At 45.0% G+C, this 12,246-nt stretch overlaps 1 long non-coding RNA gene across 2 annotated transcripts in view; it reads right to left on the reverse strand.

Annotated features, from left to right (window-relative positions):
- LOC106634836 (uncharacterized) overlaps positions 1–12,246 on the reverse strand; it is a 136,424-nt gene that overhangs the window by 81,111 nt on the left and 43,067 nt on the right. For both annotated transcript variants that reach the window (XR_008625531.2, XR_001338178.4), the window contains exon 2: positions 3,710–3,822. This is a non-coding gene — a long non-coding RNA (uncharacterized LOC106634836). The remainder of the gene's footprint in view (positions 1–3,709; positions 3,823–12,246) is intronic.

Below are 12,246 nucleotides of genomic sequence, written 5' to 3' on the forward strand. Positions count from 1 at the left end.
ATGACCCAAGCCACCTGTCCGTCACCTGTGCCCACTGTCAGTTTATCAACAGCTCCATGTTCACCCATTCATTGTCTACCTACAAAACATAGCTGGCCCACTAAGTATGCTTCTTTTGCCAGCTGGCAGTGCTAAGCTTTGTCAGTAGAGGGCATTAGAGAAAGATTATAGAAGGAAGGGGCTTTCTGTCCTGGTTCCAGTGGGCCCTCTTGTCGAGGCTCCTGCAGGACATGGCAGCCAGCAATCCCCAGTGGCCAGGGACTCCCTTCCAGACCCCCACCTTGGGTTCAGGCCTTTGGCAAGATGTCTCTTGGTGAATACCTTTCCCCTGATACTAGAGGGGAGATTTCTAGCAAGTTCTGAAGGATGGATTTCCAGAAAGTCCTCCCATACAGTACCAGAGCAGCTTCTCTGCCATTCAGGGAGGCATAACCATGGCTGATTAGATCTTTCTAACTAGGTTTGAACCTCAGGTTGGGGAACAGGAGCCCTTTCTTGGGAAATGTATCTCAGCCCATGGGGGGCTGGCCACTCCTTATATATATGCTATTTCTTTACTCTTGAGTCCACTTCTAACTAGCCAATCCTTCAGGACGCCAGTCCCCTGTTATGTTAATAATTATTTTTGTTGTTGTTTTCTGTTTTGAGATGGAGTCTCGCTCTGTCACCCAGGCTGGAGTGCAGTGGCACGATCTCGGCTTACTGCAGCCTCCACCTCCCGGGTTCCAGTGATTCTCCTGCCTCAGCCTCCCACTGGGATTACAGGCACACACCACCACGCCCGGCTAATTTTTTTTGTATTTTTAGTAGAGATGGGGTTTCACCCTGTTGGCCAGGCTGGTCTTAAACTCCTGACCTCTGGTGATCTGCCCGCCTAGGCCTACCAAAGTGCTGGGATTACAGGCATGAGCCACTGTGCCTGGCTAATAATTCTTTATATTAAATTTTCCCTGTTCAAATTTCCCTGTTGGGCCCTGGCTGATGCACTGACTAAGGGGCTCCCTTTTTCCCTCTGAAAAACAGTGTAGGTTTCCTAGATTCCAAGAAGGGAGACCAAGTCTTTGACGGAGGCAGAAATCATGCCACACTAGGGATAACTCGCTGGAATCGAGGGCGGCTGGAGGACATTCTAGCAGATGTGAGCCGCTGCCTTTAAGTTCCCGGGGAGCTGGCTTTGGAAACAGACTTGGCCTTGTTCTGTTGGATTCAGAAGTCAGATAGAGAGACAGCCAGGAGGCCAAAGCTATGGGGGAGGATTCCAACTCCACATACATGAGGCCCTTCTCATCATTCTAGCTGTTTGAGCATGAAACACATGACTTCAGCCAGGCCCGAGCCTGCTCCAGCACACGCGCCTCAGGAGGGAGGTACAGGCTGGACAATTGCCTTCAGAGGACGATATGGAGGGTTTGGGGTATGATGAAGAAGATTTCTAAGAATCAATTATGCTGAGAAATTTTAACAAATGAAATATAAGGCAGAGCATTACAATGATAAAACAATAAGAAAATGCTAAAGAGTAATGTTAGACACCTCTAACCTAAGATCTTGGTCTCCATGTCATTCTAATAATGACATGTATTTGGCCAATGGATTAATAAAGTTGTTATTAAAAGTTTCTCTCCAGTTTTTACTATTTTGGTATAATGTATCTAGCTGGATAAAAGTAATGTATCAATAATCACACAGTTATGTTGATGCTCAAAATATACTGAACTGTATGAGCGAAATAACATTTTCAACTAAGGTAAGCACAGTATTGCCAGAATTTATATATTGTATAGATCTACAATTTAATTTTCAATTTGATCATAAAATCTCATTTGCTGTTTTTTATCTTAGGAACCCAAGGGCTGTTTAACTTAGACATTTATGATGTACTAAAGTAATTGTAAGGCTATTTAAATAGTTAAGCATTAAGCACGCATGAATTTACAGTTCTATAAATGTCCTCTTGAACTATATAAGATATGGTACTCCTGGAAACCCAGCTGAGAAACCCAAACCAGTTTCACACTGCCAAATAATTCATTTTCAATCAGGAAGCAATGTTTTTATCTTCACAGATTTAAGTTCACGAGCTTGACCAGGACACAGAAAGAGTCTGATTAATCAATCTGGTAACTTAGCAAATATCTAGTACTTGTCTGAGGCCGGACACTCTGAATACAGCAGTGAGAAAGACAAACGCAGCCCCTGCCCTCATGGAGCGAAAACATCATTATTCATCTCATAAGTGACACACAGGCTGAAAGTTAACAGGCTGGAACTAAGGCTGGGAGGAGGGAGGGCGTGTTGGGCACAGCCTCCATGGAGAAGGCACATGTCGGCTGAGCCCTAAAGGGTGGAGTGAAAGAGGTGAGGGGGATGTTTGCTGGGGGTGGGGTCGTTGCAGGTGGAGGAAACCTCACATCTCACCACGTGAGAACACAGCCCTTCAGACCTGGCCGCGAGAGGCCAGGGAGGGTGGCGGGGACAGGAACACAGTGCAGATGGGCTTTACTCTTTACTTAACATTTATCTTTATCTCACGCATCTTTATTCCTTATCTGAGAATCATGACCCATCAAAATATGTGTGCGTGCGTGTGTGTGCACTCTCGTGGGTGTGTGCGCACTCGCATGGGCGTGTGTGCACTCACGTGTGTGTGTGTGTGTGTGCACTCATGCGGGTGTGTGTGTGTTGGGTCCAGATGTAAGAAGTCTTCCTTAAAATTGACACGAGTCAAAACCTGAAAAATATGGCTTTCTCCTGAGTGAATTGGGAAACCATTGAAGGCTTTTGGGCCACAATGCTGACCAGATTGCATTTTAAAAGTTCTACCCTGGGGCCGGGTGCGGTGGCTCACGCCTGGAATCCCAGCATTTTGGGAGGCCCAGGCGGGTGGATCACCTGAGGTCAGGAGTTCAAGACCAGCCTGGCCAACATGGTGAAACCCTGTCTCTACCAAAAAAAAGTAACAATTAGACGGGTGTGGTGGTGGGTGCCTGTAATCTCAGCTACTCGGGAGGCTGTGGCAGGAGAATTGCTTGAACCTGAGAGGCAGAAGTTGCAGTGAACCAAAACCGTGCCACTGAACTGAGGCCTGGGTGACAGAGCAAGACTCCTTCTCAAAAAAAAAAAAAAAAAAAAAAAAAGTTCTACCCTGGTAGCAGAGAAGAGAAGGGACTGACGGGGAATGAGACTGGAAGCCAGGGAAGGGGCTGCTGTGGAGAGACCTGGTGCTGTCCCACATCCGGGTCGTGCCAGTGGGGGTGAAGGAGACGTGGATAAGTGTGAGAACTATTCAGGAAAGAGAAACACCAAGATTTGGCGGTGAATTAATATGTGAAATGAGGTGATGGGAGGAGACTGGAGTCAGTCTCCCAGGAAGCCGGCCTGACAATGGCTTGTACGGTGGGGCTGCTTTCTACAAAAGGGCATCCTGGGCAGGAAGCAGGCTTGGGAAATGTCAAGTGTGAAGTCCTGTGAGCTGTTAATCTGGAGATGTTGAGCAAGTCGTCGGATATGTGGTTCTGGAGTTTGGAGAGACAGACAGGATTGGAATGAGGTTTACTCAGCAATTAATTCCCAAGCCTGTACCCTTTGCCAGATGCTGCACCTTATGTTCTAGACCTCCATTAGTAAACGAACAGGTGCTAACACTGCCACCTGGAACCCAGAGCAGCTGCCATTTAAATGGAGCAGAGGTACAGGGATGGATACTTACCTAGGGTGAGTGTTTTCAGTATGTTGAAATGGGCTGCTACACTCATGATTGAAATAGAAGAATACTCAGCAGAAGGAGACCGAGACATGGAAAAACCAGCAGCATGTTCCGTCCTAAGAGACAAGGAAACAAAGCATTGCCAAGAGGTGAATGTGGGTGTCCAAGTCGATGCAAATATCAAATTGAAATGACAGATGTCGCCCACGTGATGGAGGTACTAACAATTTTCTCTCCTACTTCCCAGGTATGCTCTGAGGATGAATAAGGGAAGAAATATTAAAGCCCTATAAATTTCAGGATAGAAATTGCATATAAAATAGTTTTCATTATCTTTATTATCATCACTGTAACGGTAATGTCAAAGGTCAATGCCAGGAACCACAACTGTGAAAAGTTAAAGTGCCACCATCCATGACGACTTTTCTTTCAGAGATTAGAAACTGAACAGGGGGCTATACGAAAAAATAAAACATAGTGAAACTGTAAAAAGAGAAAACAGAAAAATAAATCAGGTTCATATTTCCTGGCATTCCCAATAAACGGTAGCTATTTATTTGTTGATGTGTTTATTTATTTACTGTTCTCTGTATGAAGATGTGTAGAATGCAATTAGTGCTTTTCTGATATTGAATAGTCTCACAAATCAAAGAACTCCCACTCTCTTGATGGCTAAGTCTCATGAACACAGAGAAGCTATCAGAGAGCTTCATGCCAGAGAAGTTAGCTCACAGGGCTTTGACTCCTGAGATGCTGCACTGCGAGATGGAATCCTACATCCCTAGGATGAAACCTAAGCAGTATAATCCCGTGAGACAAGGTGGAAATGTAAAGTGTAACGATTGTCATTGTTGTTACTAATGGTCTCTGTGATAATTGGAGGACACTCAGGACAGATGGCAGCTAACTGTAATATGGGACCCTGGATTGCATCCTGCAACAGAAAAAAAGGACATTAATAGAAAACCAACTAAGGTCTGTACTTTACTTAATATTGGACTAATGTTAATTTCCTCATTTTGACCATTGTAATGCAAATGTGTCAGATGCTAACATTAGGGGAAGCTGGATGAAGGGTATACTGAGTAGGAATTCTCTCTGCTTTACCTCACATCCATGACATCAGTCTAAGTCTTCAACATATTTTCATGCTGCAATTGGCTTTGGCTGTTTCTTCAAGTTTTTCTGCACCTCCGCATAGCAACTCACCTCATTTGGACCTACTATACTAGAAGAAGCCTGGACTCCATGCACGAGCTTGTAACAACAAATGAAATAGCATCACTGGCTCCTAAAAATCATGAATCTATCTTTTTACATTTTATTGTTTTAAATTTACTGCCTATTACTCCAATAATTATTTTTGTATGCTTGTTTTTAAAATATCTATGTCAAAGTATTCTCTGCACTTAGTCACTTTCTGTGTACCAATCTGCAAATGGTCCAGTTTAGTGTATAAACCATCTCAACTGAGGAAGACTTTGTCAGTGCTCACACCCACACATATAACACCCATCTCCATGTGCTACTAATTCGCCTGGCAAAAACATGTTATTGAAACAATGCATGTGTGCAAAACACTGAAATTGCCTCTTTTTGTGGTGGTATCATAAACAGTGAAATCTGACTGTATCATCAGGAAACACTTGCTCTCCTGTCTCAACTCACATTATTATTTGTAAATGTACTAAGTGTTATAAATGGAAGAGTTTGCCAAAATCAGCAAAGTCCATTAAAAAAAAAAACAGCCTGGATATTTGGCTCTGAAAACCTTCTCTGGCCAAATCCTTAAGTATTTTTTCCTGCTCAGGACTTGCATGAAAACCACAAGAGGACCTGTATTGAAGCCTATGGGCTGGGAATCCCAGTAGCAGCAGCACCAGATGGACCAGAGGAGACCCTCAGCAGCAGGGAAGCCCCTTTATCTAACCTCTCCTAATGTAAATGCATTTCGTCAGTGCATAATGCATGGCAACATCTCACTTAGACACAGAAAAATGAATTCCATGGAGGGAAGCATTATCTAGAATAACCTTGATTTAACAAGAATGATTTCATTGAGCAAGCATTGACCCATCCATCTGAAGAACAATTTGCTCAAAGAAACCACTAATCAAGAACTGCTCCAGTCAAAACGCTAACGAAGTAAGAAAGCAGCCTGCTGGTTTGGGACTGGGAGAGTGCAGAGCGCTAAGACCACGCTGCCTGCCAAGAGGCCGTGCCTCGCGTTTGAATCCCAGCAGTGCTGCCGGAGGTGGCATTGATGGATCCACATGTCCAAGCCAGAACTGAAGACACCTCTCAGGAGGATAGCAAGTGACCTGCATGCCAGAACATGTGGTTTTCTTTACAAGGCTTTCCACCTCTGCATTCTCCATTTTCTACTTTGCAGAAAGTGTGCACGCTACATGTTTTACAGGGCATACAGGGTGGCCTAATCCCATCCAGTCACCAAAAACATGTAGTTTATTTTTCCCTGCAAGACTGTCTTGAACAGCATGGCATCCCTCCATGTTCAGGCGAAGCACTGAAGAATGAAGCTAGCGGGGGAGCAAGAAGGCACCAGTGAAGCAAGTGTTACAAACTGCAAGATGGAATTCTGCTTAAGCAGAATGGAGAAGCCATTAAAGCCAATAATTCATGTTGGGATCCCTGAAATGATTCATTTAGTTCTGCTAGCTACATAAAGATAGTCCCTCCAGAGCACAAATATGTAGCATTTGTTAAAAACAGTATCAGTGAAACCAGATGGTTAGAAATGACTGGGACGGCCGCAGGGGGACATCGGCACACCCTGGAAGGTGGCCCTCACCTCGTAGTGATGGAGTGGAGCTCTTTGTCCATCCTCAGCCACCCTCAAGATGCAGAAATGAGCAGACAGAGCAGAAAGCGGCACAGACAGCCAGGGGAGAGTTTCCTTCTGTCCAGACACAGGCAGGGCACAAACAGGGAATACCTGGTGTCTCCCCCATCACTTTCCTTTTGCTCAGATTAAAGAAGAAAACTGGAAACCACCGTTATCTAGGACATAGCAGCTCTGCTAGCAGTGAGCCAGGGCCACATGTGGACTGCGTCAGAGTGGTCAGGAGCATGAGATTTGGGGACAGAGAAGGGCATTGGGACAGGGGCTGCATCCATGCATTTGCTTCAATTCCCTCTCCTGTCAGAATCAGACAAACAGATCTGGTTTTCTGTTGTTGTTGTTTTAATGGAGATGGGATCTTGAGCTTCCAGCACCTTCTTTTTTAGTGTAAATATCTCCGTCAGTCCCCATCAGCTAAAATTACATTGAATGGAATGGGACTCAAGGCCAGCACCCTTGTGTTAGATGAGGGACCCCTCCATGAGTCCCATCTCTCGAACCCCATATCCGACCCATGAGCAGGTCCTGTAACTCTACCTTCCAGATAGCACCGAAGGCAGCCAGCACTTGCCAGTTCCACCGCTGTGCCCCGGGCTGACCACCCAGCTCTTCTCTCCCCTGTGTGCTATATGGGCTTTCTAATTGGTGTCCCTGGGTCCTTCCTTGCACCCTTCATCCTAATCTCCACACAGCAGCCAAAGCAACGTTGTTAAAATATGTGTCTGATCACACCAGCCCACTGCTCAGAACTCTCCAAGGGTTGTGAGCCAAGCAGAGTCTTACACGGGTGGCGAGGCCCTGTGTAACTGGATCCTGATATTTCTCTGAACTCTCTGTCTATTCTTCTTGCTCAAGCCACCCCAGCCATTCTGTCCTTGTAACTCCTTGAACTTTCCAGGCATGGTCCCCCAACAGGGCCTTTGCACCTGCTGCTCCCTCTGCCTATAAAGTTTATTTCTGAGGCTCATTTCTCATCTCTTCCCAGTCTTTATGCAAGCATGCACCCCACACCCCCCATTGCCTTTTCCTGGCTTTATTTCATTTATTTATTTATTTTGAGATGGAATCTTGCTCTTGTCGCCCAGGCTGGAGTGCAGAGGCACGATCTCGGCTCACTGCAACTTCTGCCCTGGCTTTATTTTACTTCGTAGCCCCTGTCACCATGTAACAAGCTATTGACTCCACTTATTTACCTTGCTTACTGTCTGTTTCCCTCAACCAGGATTTGAGAATAACGAAGACAGGCATCTGTTTGCTTATTTTGTTCCATGACGTATTCTGAGAGTCCAGAACAGTGTCTGATATACAGTTAATGCTCAGCAAATCACTGTTACCTTCACCGGTGGGATGAATAAATGTTGAAGGAATCGCAGCAATCAGGCAGGCTACAAGAGCACTGAAGAGCAGGCAAGAGATGCCGAGAACCCGCTGGTTCTGCAGGACAAGGCATTTCTCGATCTTTTGGTTAAGAGTGGGCAGAAGAGGCCAGTCGCAGTGGCTCACGCCTGTAATCCCAGCACTTTGGGAGGCCGAGGTGGAAGTATCACTTGAGGTCAGGAGTTCGAGACCAGCCTGGCCAACACGGTGAAACCTTGTCTCTACTAAAAATACAAAATTAGTCTGGCTTAGTGGTGTGCACCTGTAATCCCAGCTACTCAGGAGGCTGAGGCAGGAGAATCACTTGAATCCAGGAGACAGAGGTTACAGTGAGCCGAGATCATGCCACTGCACTCCAGCCTGGGCAAAAAGAGTGAAATTCCACTCAAAAAAAAAAAAGAGTAGGCAGAAGCACCCTCTAGCACAGCATTTCTCATCCAGCAGGCTGCCCATTAGAGGGTCCTGAGATCATTGCAATGGGCTGTGACCACCAATATAAAGAAAATTTTAAAAGAAATAGCCAGCCAGGGTGGCAGGTGCCTGTAGTCCCAGCTGCTTGGGAGGCTCAAGGATTGCTTGAACCCAGGAGTTCTGCCCTGTAGTGCGCAGTGCCCAACGGGTGACACCCATCAGGTATCTGCACTAAGTTCGGCATGAAGAGCAGTGGACCACCAGGCTGCCTAAGAAGGAATGAACCAGCCTGCTTTGGAAACAGAGCAGCTGAAACTCCTGTGCCGATCAGTGGTGGGATCACACCTGTGAATAGCCACTCCTGCCCAGGCAACACAGATCCTGTCTCTTGCAAAATTAAAAACTTAAAAATTAAAAAAAAGAAAAGAAATACATAAATTAATAAAAATCAAATTTTAAAAAATTTAAGGAAATAGAATTTTAAAAATTGGAGTAAATCACATATAGTAAGAATAAGTATTATTTCAAGAAATTTCTGTTTCCAATCCACACACACATATATGTGTCAGATTGTTGCAATGTAAAATGTATCGCTTATCATAGTTCTCAGTCAAAAAAGTTTGGAGGCTGGGTGCGGTGGTTCACGCCTCTAATCCCAGCACTTTAGGAGGCCTAAGCAGGAGGATTGCTTGAGGCCAGGAGTTCAAGATCAGCCTGGGGAACATAATGAGACCCCATTTCTAAAAAATAATTTTTTAAAATTAACCAGGCATGGTGTGTGTGCCTGTAGTCTCAGCTACTTGGGAGGCTGAGGCAGGAGGACTGCTTGAGCCCAGGAGGTTGAGGCTATATTGAGCCGTGCTTGCACCACTGCACCCCAGCCTGAGCGACAGAGTGAGAACCTGTCTCAAAAAAAAAAAAAGTTCTCTATTCCCCGTGACCAAAAGACTTCAGGAGTTTAAAGTATTTTCTGGTTTGAATCATGATTACGATGTTGTTATTGTATGCAACTAATGAAAACAACATAAACGTTATAAATGCTGATTTACAAATTGTGTTAATGCAAGGAGGAAATTTTAATTGGAAATGTATCACTCATATGATGAATGTTTTTTTTTTGTTTTTTTTTTTGAGTTGGGCTCTCACACTGTCACCCAAGCTAGAATGCAGTAGCGTGATTGTGGTTCATTGTAGAACTCCTGGACTCAAGGGATCCTCCTGCCTCAGTCTCCCACATGGCTGGGACTGCAGGTGTATGTCACTACACTCACTCTATTTTTTGTAGAGATGGAGTCTTGCTGTGTTGCTCAGGCTGATCTCAAACTCCTGGGCTTAAGTGATCCTCTCAAAGTGCTGGGATTACAGGTGTGAGCTACTGCGTCCAGTTTGAATTTTCTCATTTTAAAATGTAACAGGATAAATATACCACTGCCAGAATGCAACATAGCTCGGAATTAATTCTTTTCCTACTTTTTGTGCTTTGTAGATATAACTTCTGGAAAACTCCTTCACAAAATTAAGCTGATGGGAATGGAAAAGGTTTGTTATAAAATGTCCATCAATTCTCCCAATTCTTTCCTCATTTTATTCCCCAGATCATCCAGGTCTTCACAGGACTCCTCCCCCAGAATGATGCCTCCTTTGACAATAGCTGGAGATGTCAGAAATGAGATCATTACTCAGCACTGGATGCAGTGGTGCGTGTCTGTGGTCCCAGCTACTCAGGAGGCAGAGATAGGAGGATCACTCGAGCCCAGAAGGTGGAGACTGCGGTTAACTTTAATCTGCACTACTGCACTCCAGCCCAGTTGACAGAACAAGACACTGTTTCTTAAAGAATAATAATAATAGGTAATACCCCTGGCGTAGCTGAAATACTCACATTTTAACGGTGTTGGAGAGAGAGATCTTCCACGGCCTTTTTGGTGCTCCCATTGTGTGTGCTTACGTAGGGTGAGCTTGTGGTCAACATTTCTCCAGGGCTCTGCTCGTTTTTCTGTATTTTTTTCTTTCCGTTCTTCAAGCTGCATAATCTCTACCTATCCTGTATATCTACCTTCAAAGTTTGCTGATCCTTTTTATTTGAACAACTCAAATCTCCTGTTGAGCATTTCTAGCGATTTTTAAATTTTGTCATTGTGCTTTTCAATTCCAAAATTCCCATTTGGCTCTTTTTTGTAATTCCTCTCTTTAGTGACGGTCTCTATGTATGAGTCATTGCTATCAAACCCTTTTAAAATTATTTACACGTGGTTTCCTTAGTCCTCTGAAAACATTTGCAATCCTACTTTGGGTATGCACCTGCTTGGTCCAACATCTGAGCCCCCTTAAAGGCAGTTTCTTTTGCCTGTTGTTTTTCCTGGGTATCAGCTATTCTTTGTTTCTTTGTAAGCCTAATTTTTTGTTGAAAACTGGACATTAAATAGTACCTTGTAGTAACTCTGGATACTAACATCCCATTTGGTGGCTTGATTTTTTTTTTTTTTTTTTTTTTTTTTTTTGTCATATTGGTTGTTTACTTGATTAGTGACGTGGCTGGGCTGAATCTGTGAAGTCTTATTTCCCTTGCAGTGTGATGTCCTGGCTCAGCTATTTTCCCCTTGAGTATGTCTTTTACTCCAGCATCCTAGGGTTCACCCTGGGTCTGCATAAACCACTTATTGGTCAAAGACTGTGCTTAAGCTGCTTAGCCAATTAGATTTTCACCTTTAGCACTGCGTCTGTGTGTGGCTGCAGACTGCTTTCACTGCTCAGAGAGTTCATGATTTTGCCCTGCATTTAGCCAGGGTCTGGTAGCTCAGAGTTTCTCTTTCCCAAAAAGGCGTAGCCTTGGGCGTGTGCACAGTCTTCCAAATGACCAGGAATTAGTATGATTTTATTTTTAGACCTGGCTTCCTAGGAGTCAGCCTTGGGTCAGAGTAACTGTTGTTTAGCCAGTGTGTGGTCAGAGGCTGTGCTCAAGTCCCTGGAGCCAGAAAGGCTCAAGGCCCCTTAATGATGCGTCTTCTATTGCTGGGCCTGGAAGCTCCTTCCTAGCAATGAGCTGGAGTAGGGCAATCGAGCCCCTGTATTCTCTGTCCTGGGCAAAATTCTCACCCTACAAATGGAGGCTATGTGACGAGGGAAGCCCCAGTCCTCCATGCTGAGCCCACCAGGTAGCATTTCCACAACATAAGCCTGGGGAAGACAGGAGATGCACATGGCCCTCCACCACTGGTGTGAAGCTGGAGTTTGGACTGGGAGCTGAGGGTAGAGGGAGTCCCCACCACACAGAGCTGATGAAAAGGCTGTAGGGATACAAACCCTGGCTCAAATGCCATAGACTCTTGCTATTTTGATTGAGATTTCATAGGTTTTCTTGAATGACGCTTTTCCCTTTGCTGTTTGCCCTTAGAACAACTACTAGAGGCTTTAAATGGTTGTTGGTTTATGTTTTACCTTTTAATTAATTTTCTCCAGTTAAATGGTTGCTTTGCTGAGGAAGTCCTGCCCCCTGGGCCTTTTGTACAATCCACATCAAGGTCTTACCATGTGAAAGTGACTTTCTGTGTGGAACTCAAGCCTAATGTGCTGGGGCCAGCCTGCTACCTTTCAGCAGGCACCTGTTCAATGGGGCACCCCCAAACTCAAATCTCCTGGGCCTGACACAAAGAGGAGCCGAGGAGAATGAGGAGGAATGGGACACAGAGCTCTTGCTCAGGGGTGGTAGGACCCAGTGGTCGAGAATTCAGTCCCAGGCAATACATATTCACTGATGGAATTCCCCACTTCAGACCTGATGTACTGCCTGTTTTCTTCCACCAGACATGAGGACCAAGCAGATGAGTTTTGTTTATTCTGTCCTGTGCTGTATCCCCAGAGCCTGGAACAGTGCCTGGTACACGGTAGG

The sequence above is a fragment of the Pan paniscus genome, chromosome 5, assembly GCF_029289425.2.
Source record: "Pan paniscus chromosome 5, NHGRI_mPanPan1-v2.0_pri, whole genome shotgun sequence".
NCBI lineage: Eukaryota > Metazoa > Chordata > Mammalia > Primates > Hominidae > Pan > Pan paniscus.